Genomic DNA, 13,237 nt, shown 5'->3' on the forward strand with positions numbered 1-13,237 from the left:
TTACTTAAAGAGGAAACAAAGTCCGTATTCAGGAAATGCTTTGATACAACATTTTGGATCACATCAACCTTTTTGCTATTTTGGAGAGGCTAGCCACAAGGGACAGAGTAGCCAAGGGTTTGAACTCTAGTTTGCCTCGTGTTGGTGACATTGCTTGACTGACATCTAGTTCCCAAAGGCAGTGATGCCAACAGCTCCAACAGCTATAGCCCGTTAACTAGGACTGGTGATTAGCTATCTGCTGCTCTGTAACAAATTACCTGAAATGCGATGGCTTCAAACAACACTAAATATTTCTTTCTCTCACAGTGCTGTGGGTCAGAAATTCAGGCCAGCACAGCCGACTAACCTCAGACGCAGAGAACCTTAGGGGTTGGCACTCAAGATGTTAGGTGGTGCTGCAGTCATCTGAAGGTGTGACTGGGGACAGAGGGCCTGCTTCCAAGGTAGCTCTGCCCTGTGGCTACTAAGCTGGTGATGGTTGTCAGCAGGGGAATGCAGTTCCTCTCCATAGAGGTTCCTAGTGTATCCTCCACCCGTGGCAGCTGGTTTCCCTTTGAGTGCACAGTCTCAGAGACCAATGGGAAACTTCAATGTCCTCTATAACCTCGTCTCATGAGTCACACACTGTCACATCTGCCAAACTCTACCAGTCAGACAAAGAAGCCCTAATTTCAGGTGAAAGGACAGAGCACAGAACATGAATACCTGGATGGAGACTGGCTACCCAGGGCAGGCTGCGGGAATTTGAATCTGTATCCCAGAGCAGCTCTAAACCATGACTGAAATGTCTCCTTGGCTGGTTCTCCGACACTCTGAGAGACTGAGTGATTATTAAATACCTTCTAATCAAATCTCTTTTCTTTTCTGCTCAGTTAACCAGAATTGGTTTCAGTGGCTTGCAATTTAAAACGACCTGATATATTTTGAGAAGAAAGAAACACATCTCTACCTGACTATCCTGGAAAGCAACCTAGTATCTGTTTGTAACATGGAAGGTCTTGTTATGTAAGATTAGAATACACTCTTGTTCTGAACTGGGTTACAGCCTTGTCTCACGGTGATTCACCTTTCGCTGCAGAGCTGCCAGCCTGGGCTTCAGGTGGAGTTGTAGGTACCTTTATGAACAAGTTTTCACAAGTTATGATTTAGGTCTCGAAAAAGTTTCACTCAAAATAACTATATTAGCAAAATTATTTGGTTTTTCAGATTATTTTTTCAGTTTAAAACTCTCATGACAAATGAGATTGGGAAAAGCATTATAGTTTAGCTTGTGTGCGTGCTAAGTCACTTTAATCGTGTCTGATTCTTTGCGACCCTATGGACTGTAGCCCGCCAGGCTCCTCTGTCCATAGGATTTCCCAGGCAAGAATACTGGAGTGGGTTGCCATTCCCTTATCCAGGGTATCTTCCTGATCCAGGGATCAAACCCACATCTCTTATGTCTCCTGCATTAGCAGGTGGGTTCTTTACCCCTAGCTCCACCTGGGAAGCACATATTTTAGCATAGGCATACATTAAAAAGAAAAAAAAAAAAAAGCACATAGAATCACTTTGCAAACAGTTCAGCATTATCTACCATACAGTCCCTTGGACTGCAAGATCAAACCAGTCAATCCCACAGGAAATCAACTCTGAATACTCACTGGAAGGACTGATGCTGAAGCTGAAGCTACAACACTTTGGTCACCTGATGTGAAGGGCCGACTCATTGGAAAAGCCCCTGATGCTGGGAAAGATTGAGGGCAACAGGAGAAGGGGGCAAGAGAGGATGAGATGGTTGGATGGCATCACCATCTCAATAGATATGAGTTTGAATGAACTTTGGGAGATAGTGAAGAACAGGGAAGCCTGGCGTGCTGCAGTCCCTGGGGTCATGAAGAGTTGGACATGACTTAGTGACTGAACAACCACAACTGAACATATACATGCTCTCTCTATATGTATAACACACCAACTCTATGGTTTGGTTTATGCCTAAAAGATACGCATGTATGCTGCTGCTGCTGCTAAGTCGCTTCAGTCGTGTCCAACTCTGTGTGACCCCATAGATGGAAGCCCACCAGATTCCCCCGTCCCTGGGATTCTCCAGGCAAGAACACTGGAGTGGGTTGCCATTTCCTTCTCCAATGCATGAAAGTGAAAAGTGAAAGGGAAGTTGCTCAGTCGTGTCCGACTCTTCGTGACCCCATGGACTGCAGCCTACCAGGCTCCTCCATCCATGGGATTTTCCAGGCAAGAGTACTGGAATGGGGTGCCATTGCCTTCTCCTATGCATGTATGTATTCACTAGAAGATGTGTACAACCATGTTCCCACCAGCTTTACTCAGTATCCAGACAGAAAAAACGTACTTATTGAATAATTCCATTTATACAAGATATTAAGAGGCAAGATAAGCATATGATATCAAAAGTTAGAGCAATAATTACCCTAAAAGATAGGAAATGATATCGATTAGCAGAGAACAAGAGATGGGCTCCTGGGAGAATGCTATGGTTATAATCTAGTTCTCAGTTCTAGTGCTGGTTACCAGGGTGTACTCAGTTTCTTCAAGCTGCACATTTACAAACTGTATATATTTATACATACATTTTCCTTCAGAGAAAATATGTGTTTTACTTAAAAAAGCATATTATTTTAAAAAGTAATTATGCTTTTTGTCCGACTCTTTGCGACCCCGTGGACTGTAGCCTGCCAGGTTCCTCTGTCCATGGGATTCTCTAGGCAAGAATACTGGAGTGGGTTGCCATTTCCTTCTCCAGGGGAAAAAGCATAATAGGCACATTAATTTGCTATTTCTTATCTTTTTATCTTCTGTGGCTTTGCTTTTAAAAACCATAAAATAAGGATATTGTTTCTTATAACTTTAATTTGTAAAAAATTCATTTACCAAGATAAACAAGTTTATTGCTTTCACTGTGGCAGTAACTAAATGTGCTTATTTACAAATGCATTTGTATGTGAAAAGCTTCCTCTTAGGGGCAAGGAAGGGAAAACTTTTTAAGGTTTTCAAAAAAGGAGAGGTTGATTTTTCTCTGTTATACTTTAGAATCCATTGCTTTTTAAACTTGGCAAAGAACTAGTCCAGGTGGAATTTGCTGGGACAACCCGAGTAAGTGATGATGGAGTTGGAGTGAATGTTTGGACTTCAAGTACTATATATAACCATGACCAATGTGTTTAAACCAACTCCAGCTCCACCAAGTGACACCCGTGATGCGCGTCCCCTTGGATGAAAGTTGTGGCTAACTTGTTTACTCGACTGAATTTCCTGACCTGTATTTTAACATGAGCCTTGATGGGAAAAAATGTTCCTTCCGAAAACATTTTATCGGAAATCCTGGAGAAAAAAACCCTAAAGGATGGTTTGATTCTTTTGTGACACCATAACTGGCTTTCAGCACTGAAACTTATCGCTTCCTCAAAAATTTACGAACAAACCTAGAGATGTTCATCAATCACAAGCAGAATCTTTTGTGACAAAAGAGATCTTTGACTCTGGGAAGAATTCAAATTGCTCTTTATGAATCTATATTTTTTATTTTCAGAAAGCATGCATGGACCTTCCTAAAACAATAGCTACCTATCGTTAACCATCAAGACCGCACAGGGAACCATGATACAATCACATTCTGGGAATCACGGCGGCTAAAAAGAATGTGGGACTTCCCTGGTGGCTCAGTGGTAAAGAACCAACCTGCCAATGGAAGACGCAGGTTCAATTCCTGGGTTGGGAAGATCCTCTGGAGAAGAGAATGGCAACCCTCTCCGGTCTTCTTGCCTGGGAAATCCCTTGGACAGAGGAGCCTGGTGGGCTACAGTCCATGGGGTTGCAAAGAGTTGGACACGACTTAGCAACAGGACAACACAACTTCTTGGGCTAGACCTAGTAAAAGGGATCTGGTGTAAAGAAATGCCTCTTTCCTTGCTCTCTTAGCCCCCAAGTGTTTTAATTTTAACCTTTCACTTATAGCCACTTTTATTTTGAATTACATGCATGAATTCTGAGGGCACATTTAATAAGTTTTGACAAGTATGTGTATCTGTGTAATGCAAACCTCCATCAAAAGACAGAACATTGTCACCAGCACAGAAAACTCTCTCTTGCTCCCCTTCAGTTAACAACCACCCTCATTCCCCCCACCCTCCAGGTAACAGTGTTCAGATTTACTTTCTCCATAGAATAGTTTAGATTGTTCTAAAACTTCCACAAGTGTTTTATATTAAGTGCTACAAAAGTCTAAAATCCAACATCTGAATGATATGTTCCCATTTAATCAGTAATTCACTGATCTACTAAAATGTTGTGTAAAAAAGCATTTTTCTTTGGCATCCTGGGAATAATTCCAGAGGTCCATTCAGTCATTTCCTAGGTTACTTGTACATACCTCTGACACAATTTTCTTTCTGTCTCTAGAATCCAGCCAATTTCCCAGCAAATAGTAGGTTCTTAATAAATGTTTGATGGGTGCATGCACAAATGAGTAACATATGACCCTCAGGGGTAAGTGGTGTCAGAGTCCTTTACAGAGTTATAAGCTGATACTATTGAATAGAGTGGGCCTGATGAAGAAGACAAACCCAGTTTTTAGTATGGGGTTATTCTATGGCATCACCTGGACTGCCTTTAGAGCCCCTTGACTGCAAAGAGATCAAACCAATCAATCCCACAGGAAATCAACACTGAATATTCACTGGAAGGACTGATGCTTGAAACTGAAGCTCCAATACTTTGGCCACCTGATGCTAAGAGCCAACTTACTGGAAAAGACTAAGGCTAGGAAAAACTGAAGGCAGGAGAAGCGGGCGACAGATGATGAGATGGTTGGATAGCATCACCGACTCAGTGGACATGAATTTGAGCAAACTCTGGGAGACAGTGGAGGATAGAAGAAAGTGGTGTGCTGCAGTCCATGGGGTCGCACGGAGTCAGACACAACTCAGTGACTGAATGACAGCAACAGCGTATCATCTTCCAGGCATGCTGCCTAATCCCAGTTCTACACAAGAAGGTCTGTATCTCTAAATTCAGTTCAGTTCAGTTCAGTCGCTCAGTTGTGTCCAGCTCTTTGCGACCCCACAAATCGCAGCACGCCAGGCCTCCCTGTCCATCACCATCTCCTGGAGTTCACTCAAACTCATGTCCATCGAGTCGGTGATGCCATCCAGCCATCTCATCCTCTGTCATCCCCTTCTCCTCCTGCCCTCAATCCCTCCCAGCATCAGGGTTTTTTCCAATGAGTCAACTCTTTGCGTGAGGTGGCCAAAGTACTGGAGTTTCAGCTTTAGCATCATTCCTTCCAAAGAACACCTAGGGCTGATCTCCTTTAGAATGGACTGGTTGGATCTCCTTGCAGTAACTGTAAATTAGGAAGCAGCTGAATTTTTTTTTAAAAATGAGATATTACTGGAGGACATATCTTGAAGTGGCAATACAGCTAAAGAGCTGTGGTGGGCTTCTGTTTTAAACTAGGATATGTTTAGAATACTCTTTAAAAACACAGACGAAGTACAGAACGACTCAGCCATTTGTGACATGTCACCATTCCAAGAGCTCACAGAGGCAGCCTCTGATAAGCCTTTGTCAGTTTTCTTAAATATCAAACCAGGGTAACAATATGAGTTCCCCCTCAGCGTTCTCAGGAGGCATAGCTAATAACATCCCTGGGAAGCACTGTGCAGATATAAAAGCCACATGCATAGAGTGAGCTTCAGAAAATCATTTCATGGATGTGAAAAAATATTATGTTTGAAATGTGAAGAGTTCTGAAGATTTATTTGACTTTCAGGGAGAAAGACAGAAAAAATACAGAAGACATTTCCAATCCGTTTTAACTTTCAAACCTTATTCAGGTTCCAACCCCTGCTTCATTGCCCTTCACAACACCCCACAGAAGGGAGAACTCAATTGCTAAGCCCCTGCCAAATGTGACACAGGAAAGAACCATTACTGTTAAGCTTAACGGAAAAACCTTTGCAGATTTCAGGCCTCCATTTGAAGGGCACCTGTTTTATTTTGTTTTCATCACACTTAGTAAAACATAAAATTCAGTGGATCCCACCCCTTTTCTAAAGGTTCAGATCAGCCAACTTTATCCCCACACTTCTGCTTGAAAATAGAGCCACAAAGCTCATACGATTAGACATACTTCAGAATGTTTCTTACCCTTTTTGAATATGGGTGGGGGTGGGATGAAGACAGGAGACACACATGTCAGAAGAAAAGATTGCCTTGTGTAAATACACTGGGGCTTTAACCCTAAAATAAATTAAGAATAACAGATATGATTATTGCTTTCAAAATCCATGATGCCATCTCATTGAAAACAATCCAGAAACAAGTAAGAGAAAACATAATTGAGCATATTTTTTTGAACACGTGTTCCAACCTTTCCACAATTTTTCTCTTTCTCATTCTTACAGATTTCATTCTCTTTCTTCTCTAAACCAAATATCCCCCACTGACCTCATCTTAAAAGATCTACTAGCTTCAGTAGTACTAAGGACACACTACCCAAACTGCAGGAATGGAAATAAACCTTATTGTGGGTGAATCATCAATTTATCAAATTTTTGGAAAAATAGTTCAGAAAAAATTGACAGTGGGTAAAAGACTCTGACGCTGGGAGGGATTGGGGGCAGGAAGAGAAGGGGGCGACAGAGGATGAGATGGCTGGATGGCATCACTGACTCGATGGACATGAGTCTTAGTGAACTCCGGGAGTTGGTGATGGACAGGGAGGCCTGGCATGCTGCAATTCATGGGGTCGCAAAGAATCAGACATGACTGAGCGACTGAACTGAACTGAAGGTCACTAATGGATAATGTGCCATTGCATTTGTCGCTTATCCACGCAAGTGATGTCTTGTTAATTCCTCCAGGTGGTGTCACAGAATGTTGTCAAGAGGTTCTGCTGCCTCCCGGAGCTGACCCAGATATCTCCGAAACTTAGGACTACAACATGTACTGCAAAGTTTGAATAAAGAGAAAACACAAAAGATACATAGCAAGTTTCAAAAAAAAAAATCTTACTGTGGCCTCAACAAATCGAGGTTGATTTCTCTCATATTTCACGGATTCTGTAGACTGGCAAAAGCTAGTGTTAGTTCAGCAGCCTAACAATGTCAGGGACAGTGATTCTGAAGTCCTTTCTCTCCTTTATAAGATAGCTGCCCCCAGCTTAGGGCTTCCGTGGTGGCTCAGACAGTGAAGAATCTGCCTGCAGTGCAGGAGACCCAGGTTCTATCCCTGGGTCAGGAAGATCCCCTGGAGAAAGGAATGGCTACCCACTCCAGTATTCTTGCCTGGAGAATTCCGTGGACAAGAGGCACCTGGCAGGCTATAGTCCATGGTGTCGAAAAGAATTGGAAATGACTGAACAATGAATACTTTCACTTTCTGGTAACACATCCCCACCTAAGACAGAAAGAAGAGAAGAAAGGGGAAGGAGCAAAGAAGCCACATCAGTCTTTTTTAGTAGGAAAGCAGAAGTTTTTCCAGAATCCCACTCCCCACCCCACTCCCTACCCCAACTCCCCACCCCACAGCAGTTTTATGCTTCTGCCTCATGTCTGCTCCAGGCTGCAGGGGAGATTGTGACAATAGCATTTAGCTCTCCCAGCTGCTCTAGCAGAAGCAGGCAATGGGGAATGCACGCTGGGTTAACCAACTTGTGGTCTGTCCATGTATGAACTGTAAGTGAGAAGATAATCATGGTTTGCATTACCCTTTCACCTTGGCTGTCCTCACTGGGGCTTATTACTTTTCCCCTCCAGGAGGGTGAGATCTTGAGGGCACTGGGTCCTGTGTTCAGCTCCCCAGATGCTGGGACCTCGCTCTGTGCACTGAATCTTGAGAGCAGATACGAATTCTTGGAATTCCTTGTGTCCTCAGCATCTGACACCAAGTCCCTGGTTGAGTACCTCCCATCTTTTTGTATGATGCAAGACCCCTAGGCACCTAAAACATTTAGTCTTTTCTTCACCTGAGGCACAGGTGCCATTAAAACCTCTCTAGAGGGATATGAATTCCATTACTTGTTTTACTGTGGCCAACTTTTTCCTCTTTTCCCTGCCTGCTTTGCCAGAGTACCTGCGCTCATTAGGACCACCAGGGCAGGGGATGGGGGAAGACTTGGAACTGGTTCTAAGGAGTCAGTTAATTTATGCAAAAAACTATCAAACATATACATGTGGAGGAAAGGCAAAAGCTAACTCATCTTCTTCACAATTGCCTGCTCAGTTCATTAAGCAGAATTTATCCATGCTCATCATTAGCTGATTGGTCTGTCTGTGGGTTCTTTTATCAGCTTTTCAACCTGTACTGGCTGTCTCCTCAGTAGACTGAAGAATCACTCCTTCCCATAATTATTTAAAAATATTTCTAACATATCTATTTGGGAAACGGTTTACTCAATGCAGCAGCTAAAACAGCCATGAAAATAGCAGAAGTCCCATTGTTATTGTAACACTAAGGAAGCAGTTTGGTCAATACCAAAATTATCACCTGGATTTGCCTGGCCTCGGGAATCAGCAAAAATATTCCCCCTGCCTAGGTTTCGTCACACGTGAAGCTCCAGCATGAGAAATTTCTGCAAGTTCTTCCTCCTGGCTGTACCATGGCATTCGGGGAGGTATTTAGGGAGGGATGGCAGAGAAAATCACCAGAACTCCAGTGTCTTTATCTCAACCTCGTTATTCAGAGCACAGGGCCTGGTTTGGCACAGGACGATAGGTGGCTGCTGTTTAGTCGCTAAACTATGTCTGACTCTTTTGTGACCCCAGGGACTATAGCCCGTCAGGCTCCTCTGTCCATGGGATTCTCCAGGAAAGAATACTAGAGTAGATTGCCATTTCCTTCTCCAGAGGATCTTCCCAAACCAGGGATCAAACCCAAATCTCCTATATTGATGCGGGATTCTTTACCACCGTGCCATAATGACCAAGGTCCCAATGCCTTCAGATACCTACTTTCCCTGCCTAGTGACACCTCAGAGCAGACCCTTAGGCTTCAGTCTGGTTCAGCAGGCCTCCAGCAGCCAGGAAACATCACCATTCCTGATCTGAGAAGACCCACTAAGAGACTCTCAGGGTTCTGCTGGACTTTTGTGATGATGCATTAAGAGTACTTTGCAAAAACATAGAGCCCTTTGTAAATGTCAGATATGTGTCTGGCATGGTGCTTAGTGAATGAATGATGAATGAATGCTATTATTTAAATATTAATCTATATTAGGCCTAAGAATGCATATAAATTAAAATATATTGGGTTTTTTTTTTCAGTCTTTAGGTTCACATTTAAATAAAGCTATTTCTTTAAAACATGAATACGACTGAGCACACATGCACAATTGCCAAACTGCCAACAGAGCCAGGACGAAAAATCGACATCTTACTTACTTCCTACCAGCCTCACTCCTTCTTTCTTGGACCTTAGTTACCTCTCTGTATAATGGAATATCATTACTGAAATGTTATAAAATATCATTTGTCAGGCAGCAGAAAGGCCCACCTAACATCAGAATACATCTCTCTTTTTAAGCGGGATTAGGAAAACTTCTCCCAAACAGCCCTTCTCAAACCCTGTAGAGGCTCCACCCTTTGGAGGCCCTGATGATTCCAGGGCACAGGATCCATCTTCACCACTTTCCTTTCTCTGCCTCCCCTCCTCCAACCAGTTTTGTTTGTGAACGTGTATGATGTTGGCAAGTGGCCAGAGAATTTGCCATAAATAAATTTGCTCCCTCTCCAAGTAGGTAAATGACTGCTTGGCCTCACTAATTTGCTTCAGCATAACTGAGGGCTGGGGATGCTACAAGCTTCTGAAGGGTTGTGTGTATGGAAATTTAGAAAATCCTACATTCCTGAGCCTTCCACATGCTGGCTAGAGGCACAGAAGACAAGTTCCTGTGCCCCGAATTTACCACTAGTGAGTGCTAGGTTCACCAGAATTGTATCTCAAGGATTTCAAAGTCAAGTGAAAGAAATAGATCAATCTCTTCCCATCATTCTTCATTGAGGATAGTGGGAAAATCGAGAAAGTATAGTTTTGTCCAAGTTTTAAGTAGAAACAGCAGAAACACAAGACCAGAAATCCCTTCAATTTGTTGTACACTTGAGCTCTCAAAGATCCAAAAGCCACACGTTTCATTTGCTTACAGGTATGATTCATGCTAACATTCCTGTTGCTTCATTAAAGTCCAAAGTAGATTTTTCACAACTATGCATGTATGCTTTCCATAGCTGACTACTGATCTGGACAGTATGAGTCCCCCAAAGATTAATCTGCAATCTGATTTGATTCCAGCTCACTGTTCAGGATATACAGTTAACACACAGGAGGTGTTTTTCTTTTTCCTAAAAGCACCCTTATATTAAAATGCCTAGAAACGGAAACTTCTGATTTCTTCTGAACGTGTAATTTTTATTGAGAGACTGAATAGGTTCACTTTAATTTGGATTATCTGTGTGAGCTTTAAAACTGGGTTCCTGTTCAATTTACTTTTCTTAAAAACATGGAATGCAGTAAACCAGAAAATGGGAAAATTTGACAGCATCCAGTGTTAACAAATCTATACAACAAAGGGAACATGCAGGCTGCTCCTGGGAGAGTAACTTAGTGCAAATGACTGGAAATCAATTTGGCACTGTCTAATAACACTGAGAGTGTGCATAATATGCCACCCAGCAATTCCATTCCTGGTGTGAGTGCAATGTTTTAAAAATTGCTGGTTGACTGATTGTGAAGCATTAGTAGCTCAAGAAATCAATACAAATCTGCGACCATAGGCAAAATTTTTTAAAATGGAATGGAATAGAATAGAAAATATCAAAAGGCATCCCTTGTAATCCTTTGTTTTGTGAGTGGTATAAATTCCAAAACCAATTTGTATCTTCTGGAGGTCATGGTCAGAAAAGCTAATAAAATACAATTCTGAGAAACTTGTATTTCAGCTCAGTTTTATAACAGAAAAACAGGCTTCATAAATTATTTTACATTTACATGCTTACATCCACTAAGAGTAGGTCCAATTGCAATTGGAATGGATAAAAATATCTGTGGGACATTATTACAAGTGAACACTATAGAGCAGGAAACATGAATAACTAGAGCTCAGACTGATGCTGAAGCTGAAGCTCCAACACTCTGACCAGCTGATGTGAAGAGCCAACTCTTTGGAAAAGACCCTGATGCTGGAAAAGATTGAAGGCAGGAGGAGAAGAGGATGAGATGGTTAGACGGCATCACTGAAGCAACGGACAAGAAATTGAGCAAACTCTGGGAGATAGTTATGGACAGGGAAGCTTGGCATGCTGCAATTCATGGGATCACAAAGAGTTGGACACAACTTAGCAACTGAGCAACAACAGGCATCAACATGATGAAATGTTAAACCTAACACTGAGAAAAAAAGCAAATCACAGAGGAACACACACAGTAAATTTCATTTATATATGCCTCAGCAGTATGCAAAACTTAAAAATATTTACTGTTTATGTTACATTTATATGTAATAAAATCATTATGAAAGACAGAAGAATGATAAATACAAACTTTAGGCTCCACCCACCTCCAGGAGGGACGCAGAGGAAGGGCTCTAGAGGGTACATGAAGATTGCAAAGGCATTAGGAACATTCTGTTTCTTAAACTCATTGCCAGGAATGTGGCTATTTATTTTACTATTCTCTAAAGAGTGTATATGGGCTTCCTAGGTGGCTCAGTAGTGAAGAATCCATCTGCCAATGCAAGTAGGCACAGGAGATATGGGTTTGATCCTTGGATCAGGAAGACCCCATGGAGGAGGAAACGGCAACCCACTCTAGTCTTCTTGCCTGGGAAATCCCTGAACAGAGGATCCTGGCAGGCTATAGTCCATAGGGTTGCAAAGAATTGGACACAATTGAGCAACTGAACATGTATGCAGATAGTGTATATATAGCTATTTATATTCTTTTATAGAGATGATGTATGTCATAATAAAAAATATGGGTTGTGGTGTATACTTCTAGAATCTATCATCATGTTTTAGGTTTCACATTGCTCATCTCAAAAATGTCATAAATGAATTTCTTGATATAAATTAAAATAATACTTTTATCTATTAACTATGTAATTCAAGTATTACTTTCACCTTTAATTTATGACTTGATAACTTGAGAAGATTTCATTGCTTTTAGAGCTAAATGAAATACAATATTCAGTGAGGTCGCAACATTCCATATAGGAATCCATTCTTTGGCTTCAGTAGCTGTGATAAACACACTGAACTACATCTATAACACATGAAGAAGTTCTTTACAAGTTTATTGTATGCTCCCTTCATTGGTGTTGCTCCTAACCACCGATAAGCATGGGACAGGCAGACAGGTCCCCTTGAAAGTGAAAGTGGCTCAGTCATGTCTGACTCTTTGCAACCCCCTTGGAATTCTCCAGGCCAGGATACTGGAGTGGGTAGCCTTTCCCTTCTCCAGGGGATCTTCCCAATCCAGGGATCGAACCCAGGTCTCCTGCAAGTGATGCAATTCCTACCAGCATAGTCAAATTCATACTTTTAAAACTAAAATTTAAAAGGAGTTTTACTACTTACAATTTACAACTCTGGCTGATATCATTTGCTTGTATTAAATGTAAATTATTTTCACTATTCACAGTAGAATATTGAACATATTTCAGTGTCTACTCTTAGTGACATAAAAACATAGAAGCATCACATAATGTGGAATAGTGCACCAGTTTTGCAACTGGATGAAACTCAGTATGTTTTAAGAAAAACTAAAAGAAAGAACAATAATCATAAAAACAAAATATCTGAGCTTCATCTTGTAAGTGAAGAACCGATACAATGTATCACATTGCAACCTCTTCCCCAGTCCCGACCATTTAGTTCCAGCACAATCACCATCACTTATTCAGTGCAGACAAGGATATAGTTACACCAATCTAAGATGATCAGACTGTGTTAGAACACAGGGTCTATTTTCTAGCTATTTAGAATAGGTAAATACAAAAGTAGTGAAAATTCAGAAAAGATATTCAGTGGTGATCTGTTTGGATGAATGTAGAACCAAAATTCAGCAAATAGCTGTTCAGTTTGGATTGTAATTTGTCCAAATGCTATTTGCTTTTTAAGACCTTACTCAAATTCTTTATCCTCTGAAAACCTTTCCTGATCTCGTCTTCCCATCTGCACTCAGGTAAATATAATAGTTCTCCCTCTGAATCTGCATGAGTTTT

General features: G+C 41.5%; 1 long non-coding RNA gene across 3 annotated transcripts in view; it reads right to left on the bottom strand.

The window, feature by feature from the left end:
* LOC102267733 (uncharacterized) overlaps positions 1–13,237 on the bottom strand; it is a 75,447-nt gene that overhangs the window by 11,505 nt on the left and 50,705 nt on the right. For 2 of the 3 annotated variants that reach the window (XR_011466767.1, XR_011466766.1), the window contains exon 6: positions 6,169–6,261. The exons of the other annotated variant lie outside the window; for it this stretch is intronic. This is a non-coding gene — a long non-coding RNA (uncharacterized lncRNA). The remainder of the gene's footprint in view (positions 1–6,168; positions 6,262–13,237) is intronic. 3 annotated transcript variants of the gene reach the window in all.

Source organism: Bos mutus, chromosome 14, assembly GCF_027580195.1.
Source record: "Bos mutus isolate GX-2022 chromosome 14, NWIPB_WYAK_1.1, whole genome shotgun sequence".
In the NCBI taxonomy this organism is placed as follows: domain Eukaryota; kingdom Metazoa; phylum Chordata; class Mammalia; order Artiodactyla; family Bovidae; genus Bos; species Bos mutus.